Source organism: Helianthus annuus, chromosome 8 (genome assembly GCF_002127325.2).
Source record: "Helianthus annuus cultivar XRQ/B chromosome 8, HanXRQr2.0-SUNRISE, whole genome shotgun sequence".
NCBI classification, from domain to species: Eukaryota; Viridiplantae; Streptophyta; class Magnoliopsida; order Asterales; family Asteraceae; genus Helianthus; species Helianthus annuus.
Genome location: NC_035440.2, coordinates 5,148,403 through 5,164,702, shown reverse-complemented (window position 1 = coordinate 5,164,702; position 16,300 = coordinate 5,148,403). Strand labels below are relative to the sequence as shown.

At 37.7% G+C, this 16,300-nt stretch overlaps 1 long non-coding RNA gene across 1 annotated transcript; it reads left to right on the top strand.

Annotated features, from left to right (window-relative positions):
- The first annotated feature begins 2,044 nt into the window (after window positions 1-2,044).
- On the top strand, window positions 2,045-3,294 carry LOC110870767. Its single transcript, XR_002553222.2, has 3 exons — window positions 2,045-2,180; window positions 2,655-2,708; window positions 3,210-3,294. It is a non-coding gene; the product is annotated as an uncharacterized LOC110870767 (long non-coding RNA).
- The last annotated feature ends 13,006 nt before the right edge of the window (window positions 3,295-16,300 follow it).

Genomic DNA, 16,300 nt, shown 5'->3' with positions numbered 1-16,300 from the left:
ATCAAGAATCCTTATTATTTCTTATAGTTTCTAACAATTGTTCTCGATATTTTCTTTTGTTCATATGCATGATATCAACGTGGTGGACCGAGTCTAAGCTGGAATCTTGGAGATAATTCGTTATAGAAGCTGCACATGCTTATTCCACGACGGTCATGGGAGTGGACGTGGTCTAGCATAGTTTTCGGATATCTTGTTATCTTTATATTAAAAGGTGTTGATCAAGTGTTGTTAGACACATTCTCACTTTCGCATATACACACTACAAGCAGAAGCTTACGAACACTTTTAGCAATCAATCGTTGTACCACACTTGATCAACATCCGAAGTTGTAATCATTTTCCATTATTCAGTATAGTTGATCAACATCTGAAGTTGTAATCATTTTCCTAACGTAGTTACATTATGAAATTGACGGAACTTATAGTTACTTCTTTGTAGCTATGTGGACTAATTTTACATAGGGCCATGCGTAATGAGCATTATAGGGGCGCATTGGAGCTTGATAACGCCCCCACTGCCATCCCTCTGGGCGTTATAGGGGCATGAAGAGGGAGGAACGTTTCTAGTATAACACCGAATGAGGAGAAAAAAGTGGAACATAATGATTGAAAGGGCATTAATCGGCGTTAGTCATTACACATTTTTTAAATGAGCGTTAAGATGATGATGTGACGAAAAATGCTCCTTAGAAAGTCTTACCCATTATAGATGATCTAATAAGAGATTAATTAGTGAAAACATAATATTCCTTTACACATTGAGTTTATACAATGCTTATATCCAAATTAGGTTACCTTGCAACGTATATACAACCAAGGTTTATAGCATATAATTTTGATATCATGACCAATATCTAAAAATGCCATAATTATAAACATAAAATTTACGAAGGATCATGAATAGTTCTTGCATTTAATGGGATAAGATGGGCGGTTGTTTGTCGTGATTGGCGGAGGTTGGCAGTGGCCCAATTTGTGAATGTCGTGTGACATACACTAAGTTGCATGTTTTTTTTCTTTTGAATTCCTAATCCACGGTTTATCATTTATACACATGGAAATCGTAGAAAACACAAAATGTGTAGGTGGTCTGATGGATGGGTTGTTAGTATGCTAGTTGAGGGAAGTGAGTTCGATTTCCTGCACGTCACCTTATAAGTTTTTTTTTTCAAAATTATAATTGTTTCAATAATATCCCTGAGTTCTAACCAAGTTTAGACTTCTGCCCTTAAAATTTAGCATCCTTGAACTCTAACCAAAGTTACACTCATGCCCCAAAACTTTAGTAAAGTTAATAGACATTGCCATAATTCTAATAAAGTTAAAAAAAATTATAAACATAAAATTTACGAAGGATCATGAATAGTTCTTGCATTTAATTGGAAAAGATGGGCGGTTGTTTGTCGTGATTGGCGGAGGTTGGCCGTGGCCCAATTTGTGAATGACGTGTGACATACACTAAGTTGCATGTTTTTTTTTTGAATTCCCAATCAACGGTTTATCATTTATACACATGGAAATCGTAGAAAACACAAAATGTGTAGGTGGTGTGATGGATGGGTTATTAGTATTCTAGTTGAGGGAAGTGAGTTCGATTTCCTGCAAGTCACCTTATAAGTTTTTTTTTTCCAAAATTATAATTGTTTCAATAATATCCCTGAGTTCTAACCAAGTTTAGACTTCTGCCCCTAAAATTTAGCATCCTTGAACTCTAACCAAATTTACACTCATGCCCCTAAACTTTAGTAAAGTTAATAGACATTGCCATAATTCTAATAAAGTTAAAAAAAATTGTTTTTTACGGTCCTTCCGAATTTTTGTTACATCTTCGCTTTTAAGTGTTACAAGATGAATACTGATATATAAGTCTTTGAAACCGAATGATACTGTAACACCCCAAATTTATTTTAACATGAGAATAGGTAAAATCATGAAAGTGCTTGAATTAAACATTAAACAAGATTAAAGGGGGCAATATGAAAAATTTATCACTTAATAGGGTTTAATTATGTTTTAACTAAAGTTAAAACATTCTGTACGTGGGGGATCGATCAAGGGCAGGGGAAAAACAAGGGTTACCTTGTTCTTGCAAGAATTCACCAATTGACAAGGAGAAATCAAGGTTTAATTGCTGCATGTGCTAAAACTTCAAACATCTAAGTATATCTAGTAAAGTGGTAAGCTGAATTTTTGATTTTGGTGATGTTTATAATTAGGGTTTCGACCCAATCATGGAATTGCGATATGATTTGTGTTGTTTAGATGTTAAGGATACTCCCTAGAGTAGAAATCATGCTTGATTTTAGTTAATTGAAAGAAAGCCTCTAAAAACCCACTTTGTGAAATTATGATTATGAATATGGGGATTATAGGAATGATGAACAAATGTAATTTTACATGTAAATCAGCTTGTAGTACCCGAAGGCTAATTAAATTGATGTAGATAAAAGAAATTGTAAAAGATAGATTGAGTAATGATGATGTATAGGATGGAATAGCAAGTTATGCTTTAAATGTTGTACACTATGCTTTATTAAGGTAACGCCTACTAGGTGCTCGATGAAATGCTTGAATGAGTAGTTATGTGTAAATTGGAAAAATGATGGAATGAAGTTTGGGTACTAAATGAATGATTGATCATGTTGATTTAGGTGTAAAGGAAGAAGGCTCGAACTCTAAGAAGCCGGAAGGTTCACAAGACCGAGGTATGATCCGTTCATACGAAAGTTTACTTTTTATTTATTTGTTAGTAATTATATTGAACGACCCTTGTTATGAGAATTATCCTATGTTATGGTTAATTGCAATGTTAGTAAAAGAATGGTAGATCCCTTGCGGATCCGTTTATGCTAAAGAATGATTATGCTAAGTTATGCAAACCGACCGGTCCTTACGACTAGGTCGAGTAAGGATATGTGACCATCCGTCTAGAACGGGTGGTCATGTGAGCAAAATCGTATGCAAGAAGGTTCAATCCGTTATACGGATAGAATAAGAGATTTTAAGTTGAAAGCATATAACCCGATATTATCGGGTCGAATGCGAAATGCTTAAATCTCATTATGAGATTGTATGCCATACTCGCTAAATGGGTAATCGAATGCGTATAAGAAATGGACGTAAATAGATGATTGTAATTACCATGTTGGTATTGTGGACTAAATAAGCGCCTTTACTAACTTTTTAAAGTTTGATGTTTAATGTAGGTAAATCCTCGACTTAGGCGATTGGACGACTTGGAACGTGCACACATGGTTTACGCCCGCTTCTCGCTTCCGTTGTTAAGCCCTTTTGGAATGGTTTAGGTCTTGGTCTTATGTATTTAAGTCTAGTTAGTATGTTGTCATCTTTGTCGTAGGGTAAAATTTGGTAGATGGAAATCATGTCGTGACCAATGTGGACTTGTTTGTTTGTTTTGGGTTTTTGTCAAAGATGTTTAATGTTAAAGTTTGGTTTGTAAAACAGGTGGTTTATGATGTTAAACGAATAGGTCATGTCGAAATTTTCAAAAATATTTTCCTACTTATTTGTACGTATTTAATAGTAGGATTGGGGCGTAACAAGTTGGTATCAGAGCCTAGGTTTGAGGGATTCAAGCTGGAGTAATAGCGCTTGAACTCAAACCAATGGCTCTCGCGAAGGTGTGCTCGTTCCAAGATCGCCAACGAGGTAATAATTTAATTTCCCGATGGATACTAGTATATGTAATGAGTTTGAGATATAAAATTTGAGTTAAGAATGTGAAATAAGTAGTATGGGTAGCAAAATAATGAATTCCAGGTACTATATGACTGAAAAACGAACTCGAGAAAGAATTAAAACGTTAAAAACGAAGCTGCAGCGATTAAGCAAACGGCTGGCCGTCACCGACGGCCAGACACCCGTCGCCGACGGGGTACCCCCATCCGACGCCCTAACACCCTGCCGACGGGTGCACATGTCCGACGCTCGTTTTAAGAGCCTGTCGCCGACGGGCATGTTAGCCGTCGCCGACGGCTTACACAATGCCGACTTGCTGAATTCTTTTGTTCCACACGTTATGTGTTGCTGGGCTATCCAAAGACCCCTTTTATGACAAAACCGAATTCATATAAGGCTTAACAGGAGTATGTAATCACAAATGGTGATTTCAACAAGAACGAATTCGTAAGAATGTAAAGTGATAAACCGAATTGTATGAGATGAGCTAAGTAAATGCTGATTAATGAACAATGATATATACTGAAAGTTTGTGATTTGTATTAAACGGAAATATGCTATTGTATAGATGGCTGATGCAAGCAACGTTAATGATAATGACGATGTGGCTAGACAAGAAGCGTACGAGAACAAAGTTACGGAAGTAGCGGAAGGGGTTATGCAAGCCAATCTTCCACGGTTGGCTCAAGAGGTAGAAAGCCGGGTTTTGGGAGTCGTAGATGCTATGATGACCAGTAAGATCGAGGAATTGAAAGAACTAATTGAGGGGTCTAGAAGTAAAGGCAAGGAATGACGATGCACGTATAAAGATTTTATGGCGTGCAATCCGGCAACGTATGATGGTAAAATTGATCCGATCGCATGCCAAAGATGGATTTCAAACATGGAGGCAGTGTTTATACGAAGCCGGTGTGATAGAGAAGATCAAGTGATGTTTGCTACGAGTCAACTCACCCTCCAGGCAAAAGACTGGTGGGATGCGCATAGCAAGGAAATAGGCGAAGAAAGACTCCAAACGATGACCTGGCAAGAGTTTAAGGATCCCTTTATGAAATATCACTGCCCTCAGTCAGCCATTGATAAGATTCAGGAGGATTTCTTACGCCTCCGACAGAAGAACGAGACGATAAATGAGATATCAAACACTTTCTTGGATAAGATGAAGTTTTGTGGAGAGTTTGTGCAAACTGAAAGGATGAAGATTAACCGCTTTTATGGCGTATTAAAGGCGAAATTTAGGGAGTTCATCACTCCCTCGAAGTGCGAGACTCTTGATGAGCTCATCAATCTAGCGCGGGATAGAGAAATCGAGATCAAGAGGCAAGAAGAGCGTGGAGAAAAGAGACCCAATGAAAAAGGTGGAAATTCGACCCCGACCAAAAAGGGGAAGTATCAAGAGCAAGGAAGAAAGGATAAGTCGAAGAGTGGTATCACGCCGTGCAAGACTTGTGGAAAACTTCATACGGGGGAATGTTTGTTAGGCAAGAAAGGGTGTTACAAATGCGGTAAGGAGGGACACTCATCTTATCAATGTCCGAGTAGCCCAAAAACTTGTTTCAACTGTTTCGAAAAGGGGCACATCAAATCTGAGTGCCCGAAACTCCAGCAAGAGTCGAAGAAGGAAGATAAGAAACAAGAAGGTTCTAGGGCCAAGGGTAGAATGTACCAAATTACATCCGAAGAAGCCAAGTCTCTCCCGAATGTGATTTCAGGTATCTTTTTACTAAACTCCATACCGGTTTATGTTCTATTCGATACTGGAGCTACTATGTCATTTATTTCGAATGAAATTATACAACATCCGTCCTTTAAGATCGAACGAATGCCAATGCCTTTAGAAGTAGAAATAGCCGATAGCAAGATGTATATGTTACATGAGGTTTGTAGAAATTGTAAATTCACTATAGAAGACGAAGAATTTGACATCGACCTGATACCCATGGTTTTGGGGGAATTTAAAATGATCGTGGGGATGGATTGGTTGGCGCGACACCATGTGGAGATTAACTGTGAAACTAAAGTGATGGTTATTCAAGCTCCAAGTGGAAAACAATTAAGTATTCAAGGAGAGAGAAACGTGGAAACCAAGTTGTGTACCTTGGTCCAAGCTTATAAGTACTTACTTAACGGGAGTAGAGCATACTTAGCTTATGTAGGAGATGCCCGACAAACCCTCCCGAAGCTTGAAGACGTTGAGGTCGTGAACGAATTTCCGGATGTATTTCCGGAAGAACTGCCGGGACTTCCTCCCGAAAGGGAGATAGAGTTTCGCATCGAATTAAATCCGGGTGCGAAGCCTGTTGCGAAGGCTCCCTATAGACTTGCCCCCACTGAGATGCGAGAATTAATGACACAGTTGCAAGATCTTTTAGATAAGGGTTTCATACGCCCGAGTGTGTCGCCTTGGGGAGCACCCGTCCTTTTTGTTAAAAAGAAAGACGGGTCAATGCGCATGTGCATCGACTATAGAGAATTAAACAAACTGACCATAAAGAACCGCTACCCTTTTACCTAGAATTGACGACCTTTTTGATCAATTACAAGGGGCGAGCTGGTTCTCCAAGATAGACCTGCGTTCGGGGTACCATCAAGTTAGAGTACGGGAAGAGGATATTCCAAAGACTGCATTTAGAACCCGTTATGGGCACTATGAATTTCTAGTCATGTCGTTTGGGTTGACAAACGCGCCGGCTGCATTTATGGGTCTTATGAACCGGGTGTGCCGACCCATGTTAGACAAATCAGTAATAGTATTCATAGATGATATCTTAGTTTATTCGCGAAGCAAAGCTGAGCACGCAAGGCACTTGCGTGAAGTACTTGAAACTCTCCGCAAGGAGAAACTTTACGCAAAATTTTCAAAATGCGCCTTCTGGCTCAGGGAGGTGCAGTTTCTAGGCCACGTGATCAATGCGGAAGGTGTTTTAGTGGATCCATCAAAGATTGATGCTGTAATGAAATGGGTTTCCCCGAAAAGTCCGACTGAGATAAGGAGTTACCTAGGCCTCGCGGGATACTATAGGCGGTTTATACAGGATTTCTCGAAGATAGCTCTACCTCTAACCAGACTGACGAGAAAGAAAGAAAAGTTTGTGTGGGGTAAGGAACAGGAAGAGGCTTTTCGTATACTGAAGGAGAAATTGTCGAGTCCTCCGGTCCTGACGTTACCAGATGGAACTGAAGATTTGGTTGTTTATTCAGATGCTTCCCATCAGGGGTTAGGTTGTGTTTTGATGCAAAGGGGAAAGGTTATTGCTTATGCGTCGCGGCAACTAAAGCCTCACGAGGTGAACTACCCAACACACGATCTGGAATTGGCAGCATTAGTGTTCGCCTTAAAGATTTGGAGACACTACCTATACGGTGCGAAATGTACGATTTACTCGGATCATAAGAGCCTCAAGTATTTCTTTGAACAGAAAGATCTGAATATGAGGCAACGAAGATGGCTAGAACTTATCAAAGATTATGATTGTGATATCCTCTATCACCCGGGGAAAGCAAATGTGGTAGCCGATGCGTTAAGCCGAAAAGAGTATCCGTCTCCTCTCCGTGTAAAGTCCATGAAGATGGTAGTTACGCCACGATTACTTGAAACTATACGGGAATCTCAAAGAAAGTCTCTTGGAGCAGAAGACTTAAGGAGAGAAAGATTGAAAGGCGTTATTGATAAATTAGAAGAAAATTCGACCGGACTCAAGACGCGATTCGGCCGAATTTGGATACCCCGATTTTGTGAAGTCAAAGCCGCACTACTCGATGAAGCACATAAGTCACGATATTCGGTCCACCCTGGGGCTACAAAGATGTATCGAGATTTAAAAACCAACTATTGGTGGCCGGGCATGAAACGCGATATCGTCAAGTATGTCGCAAAATGCTTAACGTGTTCTCAAGTGAAGGCAGAACACCAAAAGCCTTACGGAGAATCACAACCATTGGGGATACCGTTGTGGAAATGGGAAGAACTAACGATGGATTTAGTAACCAAGCTTCCAAGAACGAAAAAGGGGTATGATACAATATGGGTAATCGTAGATCGACTTACGAAAAGCGCCCACTTTCTACCCATTAAAGAAGCTTATTCTTCCGAGAAAATGGCGGAAATCTACATGAACGAGGTCGTGTCTCGACATGGGGTGCCTGTGTCAATCATCTCGGATCGTGATACTAGATTTACCTCTCGCTACTGGCAAAGATTTCACGAAAGCGTGGGAACGAGATTGCACATAAGTACCGCCTACCACCCTCAAACTGACGGCCAGTCAGAAAGAACCATTCAAACACTTATTGATATGTTGAGGGCGTGTGCCTTAGATTTTGGGGGAAATTGGGATGACCATTTACCACTAGTGGAATTTTCTTATAATAATAGTTACCACAGTGGCATTCAAATGGCACCGTACGAATTACTATATGGGAGGAAGTGTAGAACTCCCGTATGTTGGGGTGAAGTGGGGCAAAGGGAGCTCGCGCCAATTGATTTAATAGCAATGACAAATGAAAAGAATGAATTAATTAGGGCTCGTTTGAAAGCTGCCCAGGATCGACAAAAAGCTTATGGAGATAAGAGAAAGCGTTCTATTGAATTTCAAGTTGGAGATTTCGTTCTGTTGAAGGTGTCGCCATGGAAAGGCATAATCCGTTTTCGAAAACGGGGTAAATTAGGTCTTCGGTATATTGGGCCGTTTAAAATCTTGGCTCGTGTTGGAAGGGTCGCTTATCGATTAGAATTACCGCCTACCCTAGACGGAATTCACAATACCTTCCACGTGTCGCAACTGAGAAAATGTCTTGCGGATGAAACCGCGTTAGTACCTCTCGATGACATTGAGTTGGACGAGGGGTTGAATTATGTCGAAAGACCAATAGCTATTAAAGATGTCAAGGTAAAGAAGCTCCGCAACAAGGCGGTCCGACAAGTGTTGGTACAATGGCAACACCGAAAGGGTTCGGAACTTACATGGGAATCAGAAGATGAAATGCGAAAATACTACCCTTTTCTCTTTGGTATGTCAACATTTAAATTGTTATGTACTCAGGTTTCGGGGACGAAACCTCTTTTAAGGAGGGTAGAGTTGTAACACCCCAAATTTATTTTAACATGAGAATAGGTAAAATCATGAAAGTGCTTGAATTAAACATTAAACAAGATTAAAGGGGGGCAATATGAAAAATTTATCACTTAATAGGGTTTAATTATGTTTTAACTAAAGTTAAAACATTCTGTACGTGGGGGATCGATCAAGGGCAGGGGAAAAACAAGGGTTACCTTGTTCTTGCAAGAATTCACCAATTGACAAGGAGAAATCAAGGTTTAATTGCTGCATGTGCTAAAACTTCAAACATCTAAGTATATCTAGTAAAGTGGTAAGCTGAATTTTTGATTTTGGTGATGTTTATAATTAGGGTTTCGACCCAATCATGGAATTGCGATATGATTTGTGTTGTTTAGATGTTAAGGATACTCCCTAGAGTAGAAATCATGCTTGATTTTAGTTAATTGAAAGAAAGCCTCTAAAAACCCACTTTGTGAAATTATGATTATGAATATGGGGATTATAGGAATGATGAACAAATGTAATTTTACATGTAAATCAGCTTGTAGTACCCGAAGGCTAATTAAATTGATGTAGATAAAAGAAATTGTAAAAGATAGATTGAGTAATGATGATGTATAGGATGGAATAGCAAGTTATGCTTTAAATGTTGTACACTATGCTTTATTAAGGTAATGCCTACTAGGTGCTCGATGAAATGCTTGAATGAGTAGTTATGTGTAAATTGGAAAAATGATGGAATGAAGTTTGGGTACTAAATGAATGATTGATCATGTTGATTTAGGTGTAAAGGAAGAAGGCTCGAACTCTAAGAAGCCGGAAGGTTCACAAGACCGAGGTATGATCCGTTCATACGAAAGTTTACTTTTTATTTATTTGTTAGTAATTATATTGAACGACCCTTGTTATGAGAATTATCCTATGTTATGGTTAATTGCAATGTTAGTAAAAGAATGGTAGATCCCTTGCGGATCCGTTTATGCTAAAGAAGGATTATGCTAAGTTATGCAAACCGACCGGTCCTTACGACTAGGTCGAGTAAGGATATGTGACCATCCGTCTAGAACGGGTGGTCATGTGAGCAAAATCGTATGCAAGAAGGTTCAATCCGTTATACGGATAGAATAAGAGATTTTAAGTTGAAAGCATATAACCCGATATTATCGGGTCGAATGCGAAATGCTTAAATCTCATTATGAGATTGTATGCCATACTCGCTAAATGGGTAATCGAATGCGTATAAGAAATGGACGTAAATAGATGATTGTAATTACCATGTTGGTATTGTGGACTAAATAAGCGCCTTTACTAACTTTTTAAAGTTTGATGTTTAATGTAGGTAAATCCTCAACTTAGGCGATTGGACGACTTGGAACGTGCACACATGGTTTACGCCCGCTTCTCGCTTCCGTTGTTAAGCCCTTTTGGAATGGTTTAGGTCTTGGTCTTATGTATTTAAGTCTAGTTAGTATGTTGTCATCTTTGTCGTAGGGTAAAATTTGGTAGATGGAAATCATGTCGTGACCAATGTGGACTTGTTTGTTTGTTTTGGGTTTTTGTCAAAGATGTTTAATGTTAAAGTTTGGTTTGTAAAACAGGTGGTTTATGATGTTAAACGAATAGGTCATGTCGAAATTTTCAAAAATATTTTCCTACTTATTTGTACGTATTTAATAGTAGGATTGGGGCGTAACAGATACAAATTTTTACCTTGTCGTTGTATCTACGTTTTTGAATGTTCAACGAAGTTTACTATGATTTTTTAACTATGTCATTGCATGTTATACAGGTGCCAGTAACTTACCAATACCGTGACGAACTGATCTGATTTCGATCGAAAACACCAGTATTGGTATTGGTATTATCGGAACATGTATCAGTATCGCTTTCATGGTTTCGATCAATGTATGGCACACCCCAACCGATGACAGAAACATCGGAGTGAGACGAAACGAGATTGCTCAAGACTTCACAACTTGCTAATGTGACAATAATTAAATAAATAACTTTCATTTCATTACTAAAATTCAAAGTACATCATTTGGAAACAAGAAATACAACAAGTGAAACATAACACAACTAACATGAAAGGAAATACATAAATTTAAATAGTGCGTTTCTAAGTCCATCCTAATAGATTTCTTGAAACGTCTCAGTCATCAATTTTTTGCAATATATATTAGAGTAATGGTCAACACATAAAGCATTGGTGAGCATACAAGTTTGTCTACTAGCATACGTATAGAAATTTGACTCAATTCAAACATGGCATAAAATGTGTACTAAGGTATAAATTACATAAACTAGCATGCAACAAATAGATGTTAAACCAATTGTGTCCACATTGCGTAATCTTGTCACCGAAGCGAACAAAATCATTATATGAATGATTGCTTAACATAGACCCTTGCTAAGGGTGGTGTGCTACTCCTATAGCGCTATAAATGTTAAGGTTGACTCATGAAGTTAAGGACAAGTATTTTGCAAGAATGGCTTGTAGCATTTAAGTATCCTAAAGTATATCACATTAGCATGTATAAATGGCTTGGTTGATTGAATCATGTGATTTATTCTGCAAGTGTGAGTTTGATAATTTTTAGATATTGCACCCAAAGTGTGTTAAAATAAGAAAAAAGAGTCATGTATGCTAACGATTTACATAGAAGTTCTACGTAAGTGAGTTGATGTATTTGAGAGTTTGGGAAACATCGAGTTAGCCTTCAAGGATAAACAAGGCGTGTGAGGGTATGACAGATTGGATTAGGAATTTGTATGCAAAATTGTAACTTAGTATGAAATTACATAAAAATTATCTTGTTAAAACACTCAAATTTGGACACCATGTTTATGTGTTTTTCATGGGCACTATTTCGCCCATTGGAAGTCCAAGTATGATGAATCTTAATCCAAGATAATATCCACCATAATGCATAACATTCAACCATGAGTTTGGTTGGTGTTAAAATTTGGTTGGTTGGATATTTTATAGTTATATAGTATGTATAATCGTCCTACGTATTATAGGGTATCATGTAATAGTCATGCAAGGAGATAGGATGAATTCCATCCATTTAACCTCATTATATGGATTCACCAAAGCACAAAATCATCAACTTAGTTGATGATGTCGGTTGGTCAAGAATAAGAATAACAATGTAGAAATAGCTAAATTTGCTAAGTGGCCAAATGAGAGCAACCAAGACGTGTACATACCATACCCAACATGGCAAATATTGGAGACGAGGTGTGGTTGATTCATTTTGGTTTCTAGGAAGCCACTTAGATATCTAATCATCTAAATCACCTAAACAACCAAGTGACTTGACTAGACGAGTGCATTCCAAACATGGATTGTGTTTAGAGACTTGGTGTAGTCTTGTTCACTTTATTACTTGGAAGTTGTTTAGTGACTTAGGTTGATTGATTTGGAGTTGTTTGAACCTCAAACTTTCTGGAATGACACCTCAACTCAAGCCCCTCAACATGTAGGTTAATTGGGGACAAGGTTTGGTTCATGTTCATCCAAGAAAGATAAGTAAAAGTTGTAGGAGATGAAAGTTTTATAAATGGAATTTAAACCTCACTTTGGACCTTAAATGTGGTGATGTACCACCTTGTTACACCTTGGTGAACATTGGGTAGCATCCCTAGAGGTTATCCAAGGAGTTAGAAAGCAAGAAATGAGAAGAAAGGGTTGAAGAAGCAAGTTAAAACTCACAAGTTTTAACTTGTGTTAATCTGTCCAAAAGTTGGAGTTTTCTTGAAGATCTTGGAGTGTTTGACAGTGAAATGAGGTTGTGGAAAGTGAAAATGTGTTAGAGAAGGCTTGGATTTATAGTAGAGGATTAGGGTTTAGGTCATATTTAAGTTACATGATGATTGGAGGAGAACGGAGGTGGAAAAAGAGGTTGAGAAGGTGAATTTCGGAGTACATTTGCGAGCTGTCAAAATTTCTGCCTGTTAGAGGGGCTTGCAGACCGTAAGGCCCAAGCCTTGCGGTCCGTAAGGACCCTCAGGTTGCAAAATTTTTGTTTTTGATCCTTGTTGTTTGGTTGATTTGCCCATGTATGTCATTTCTTCAATATGTTAAGTGTTTTAGGGCATTTTAAGGTATATATAAGTATGTGTATGACATGAATGTGTAGATTAATATTCCGAACATAAAATAAACGTAAAGTATGATTCGGTTTTGCATATGAAATCTGTATACGTGATAGGTTAAGTATCAAGTATGTATGAATAAACAAGTATGATTAAAATTGTATTTCCATTATAATCAAAGTCTCGAGATTACAATAATTGAAATGAAATACGAATACAAGCTTGTTAAAATTAGAAAGTATGAAATACAAATCATTATATGTAAAATGTCACGATATCCTTTTGGCCATATCATGACTTTGTTTTATTTTAGTTTCTCTTTATTGATTGTTATACCGAGTGTTTGTATCGTAACAAAACAAACTGATACCGATCAAATTCTCCACACATCACACAGATAATCCCACTGGTAATACATTATAGACACCCATCACTATTTATCCTATTGTTCTATGAACCATATCTTCAATGAACCAATAATCAATCAACACATAACTTATCACTCTGTTAACCGAGAGCGCAAATTCTAATCCATTATGCGTTGTGGCCACGGAGTAACAAAGCGCACGTTGCTCAAGGTGTTAAGTGAAAACTTCTGGCGCAACCAGAAGTAGATTGCAAGTTTTCCTCCGCCTAGTAAAACGTTTCTGATTAGTCTCCAACTTTCCATTAATACCATCATCATCAAGCACTAATAACAATACTTCATACTTTTTTCTTTTCATCATACACTTTCATAAACTATATCTAATTACAAAGGTTACTTAATTCAATTCAATCACCCACTTCTTGGAAATGATAATCAACACATGATCAACAAAACATTAACATCACAAACCATATTTTACTACTAACAATGAGAAAAGAATAACAAAAGAGAGCAAATAATAATATTTCGTGGGGGGTAGGTTGGTGGATAAAGACAAGCCGCCTCTCCCACAAAGTGAGCTAAACATATGACTCATCCTAATCCAACGGTCAATGTTTTTTACTAGAATATTCTGCTTTATCCCATAGAGATGTACAATTCAATCACGCCAACTGTAATCGAATCAGGCACAACGTCATGCGGACAACTAACACTACGACTACATCATGTGATGTTTTTTTAATCCTACGGTAAAATGTCCAATAGGAACTCATGTTTATGTGGTGGCGGGATAGCAGCCACGCATATTTTGTTTTGGACCTTTTACACGATCCTTATCCATTTAGTGACTAAAGAAACATCTAAATTATCTACATGATCGATTGGGATAGGAAAAAGCGAGAGCTCGACGGGTATACCCGAAATCTGAAGCATTTGAAGTACGCATACCAGATTAATAGATACTCAACAGGTTTGGAACTGAAAAAAAAGTATTTTATGGGTATGAGATTAGTTGATACCTGACTCAGTTATCCGGAACTTTATAACCATTTACCCAAACTATATACCTAAAATATATTCTGAAAAAAAAAAGTATTTTGTGGGTATGAGATTAGCCATACCCGGCCCATTGCCATCGATCGAGATTTGTTGATAATATTTATGTCATGTTGGTGTATTTGAAAATTAGAGATTTGTTGATAATGAATCTGCTACCATCTCTAAAACAATGGATAAGATTAAATCGCTAGGGTATCTTCAGTTAAATAACTAAATGTTTTTGGTATCTTATATGGAAACTGTATAATACATTTGTGTACAGTGTTAGAAATATAATGGTGGTAGTTAGAAAAAACAATATTTATTAAAGTATTACATAAACAATACAAATACATACATTACAAAATTTTGTACTCGAATTTAGTTTTATAACCGAACATTTCTCCTTTTTCTCCTTTTTAAATTAAAATTTGTATAATTGCATTAGACTATGGGGTGTGGAGGGGCTTGGGTTGGGGGTATTGCTCGACACGTGACGAGGGTGAGATCTACAAGGTATTACTCAAAAACTAGGGGTGTGGTGTGGCGTGGCTAGCCATGTGGATTTTATTTATTTATTTTGTTTAAACTATTTAAAATTTCACCCAGCCAACCAAAGCCTGCCATGTCACCCAGCCCCCCGCGGCCCCGCCCCATGTCAGGCTCAATTCTCACGCCAAAAGGACAATGCTTGTAAGATTATGAAAGACTGAATGATTATTATTGAATGAGTAGGTTATAATATATAGGGATTACAAGTAACCCTAGAAAACCTAACTGAGCCCGTGGGCCCATAGTCTAATACTCCCCCGCAGTCGTAGCGGATGGAACTAGAAGCTTAGACTGAAAAACAAAAAACAATAATAAACCCTAAAAAACTGCCTTCGATTTCGGTCAAAATTCCATAATCTTGCAATCTTCAATCCATAATCTTCGATCCATAGTTTTGAATGATCTCATAATCCTATAAGAGGCAACCAATAGGGCAGTGCAGCGACGGCGGGTAGCGGCGCAGCGGCGAATCGTAATCCTGCAGGCAGCGCGGCGGGAGACCGTAGTCTAATGAGCGGCGGCAGCACGGGGGCAAGGGGCGGCTTGATGCAGAAGCGAAATCAAAAAGATGAACCGTAGCATCATCTATGTGGTAAGAGACTGTAAGAACACTGGTGAATCTAGAACCGAAAACGAAGCTTTATTTGAACATGAAACTAGGAAAAAAAAGAACCGGAAACGGAAAACGAACAGTGGTTGAACAGGGCGGCGGCAACAGTGACGGCACACCGCCCTGTCTAGGGTTTTTCTCAAGTGGTGACGGCTAGGGTTTGGTTATTTGTGTGTGGCGCGGCGGAAACGATATTATGAAAGACTGAATGGTTATTATTGAATGAGTAGGTTATAATATATAGGGATTACAAGTAACCCTAGAAAACCTAACTGAGCCCGTGGGCCCATAGTCTAATAATGCTATGCCCAACGCCAACCTAGGATGAAGCAGCCGGTATTAAAGGGCCAAAACGCCAAAAAGCAACACCCCACAACCGCTGGTTACTTAGTCACGAAATAAATGCAGCAACGTCAAAAGAATGATAAAAATATGTGGTTGAATCTTTTTGGGGATATTTCAAAATCTCTAATTATATCCAAAAACTAATTATTATAACTTGGTTGACAAACTTCCAATGAATATTTTGTAGCTACAAAATATCGTGAATATTTATAATAATCTATACTATATAATAAAATAAAGACACTTATCATTATATTAGGTCATGTCTTATAGATAATTATTATTTAAGTTTAAACAGAAGAGATTAAACAAAATAATATTTAGTAGAAAAGTTATCTATAATTATTTAGAAGAGATTAAATTAAATAATAATTACCTATAAGATATTAAACTAAACTATAGATAATTAGTATTTAATTTAAATTTAATCTATACTTCTCATTTATAATATTATATTTTTATTTTCTATAAACAAGGAATATACTAACAAATCACTAAAAGATTTTTTTTTAACTAAATACG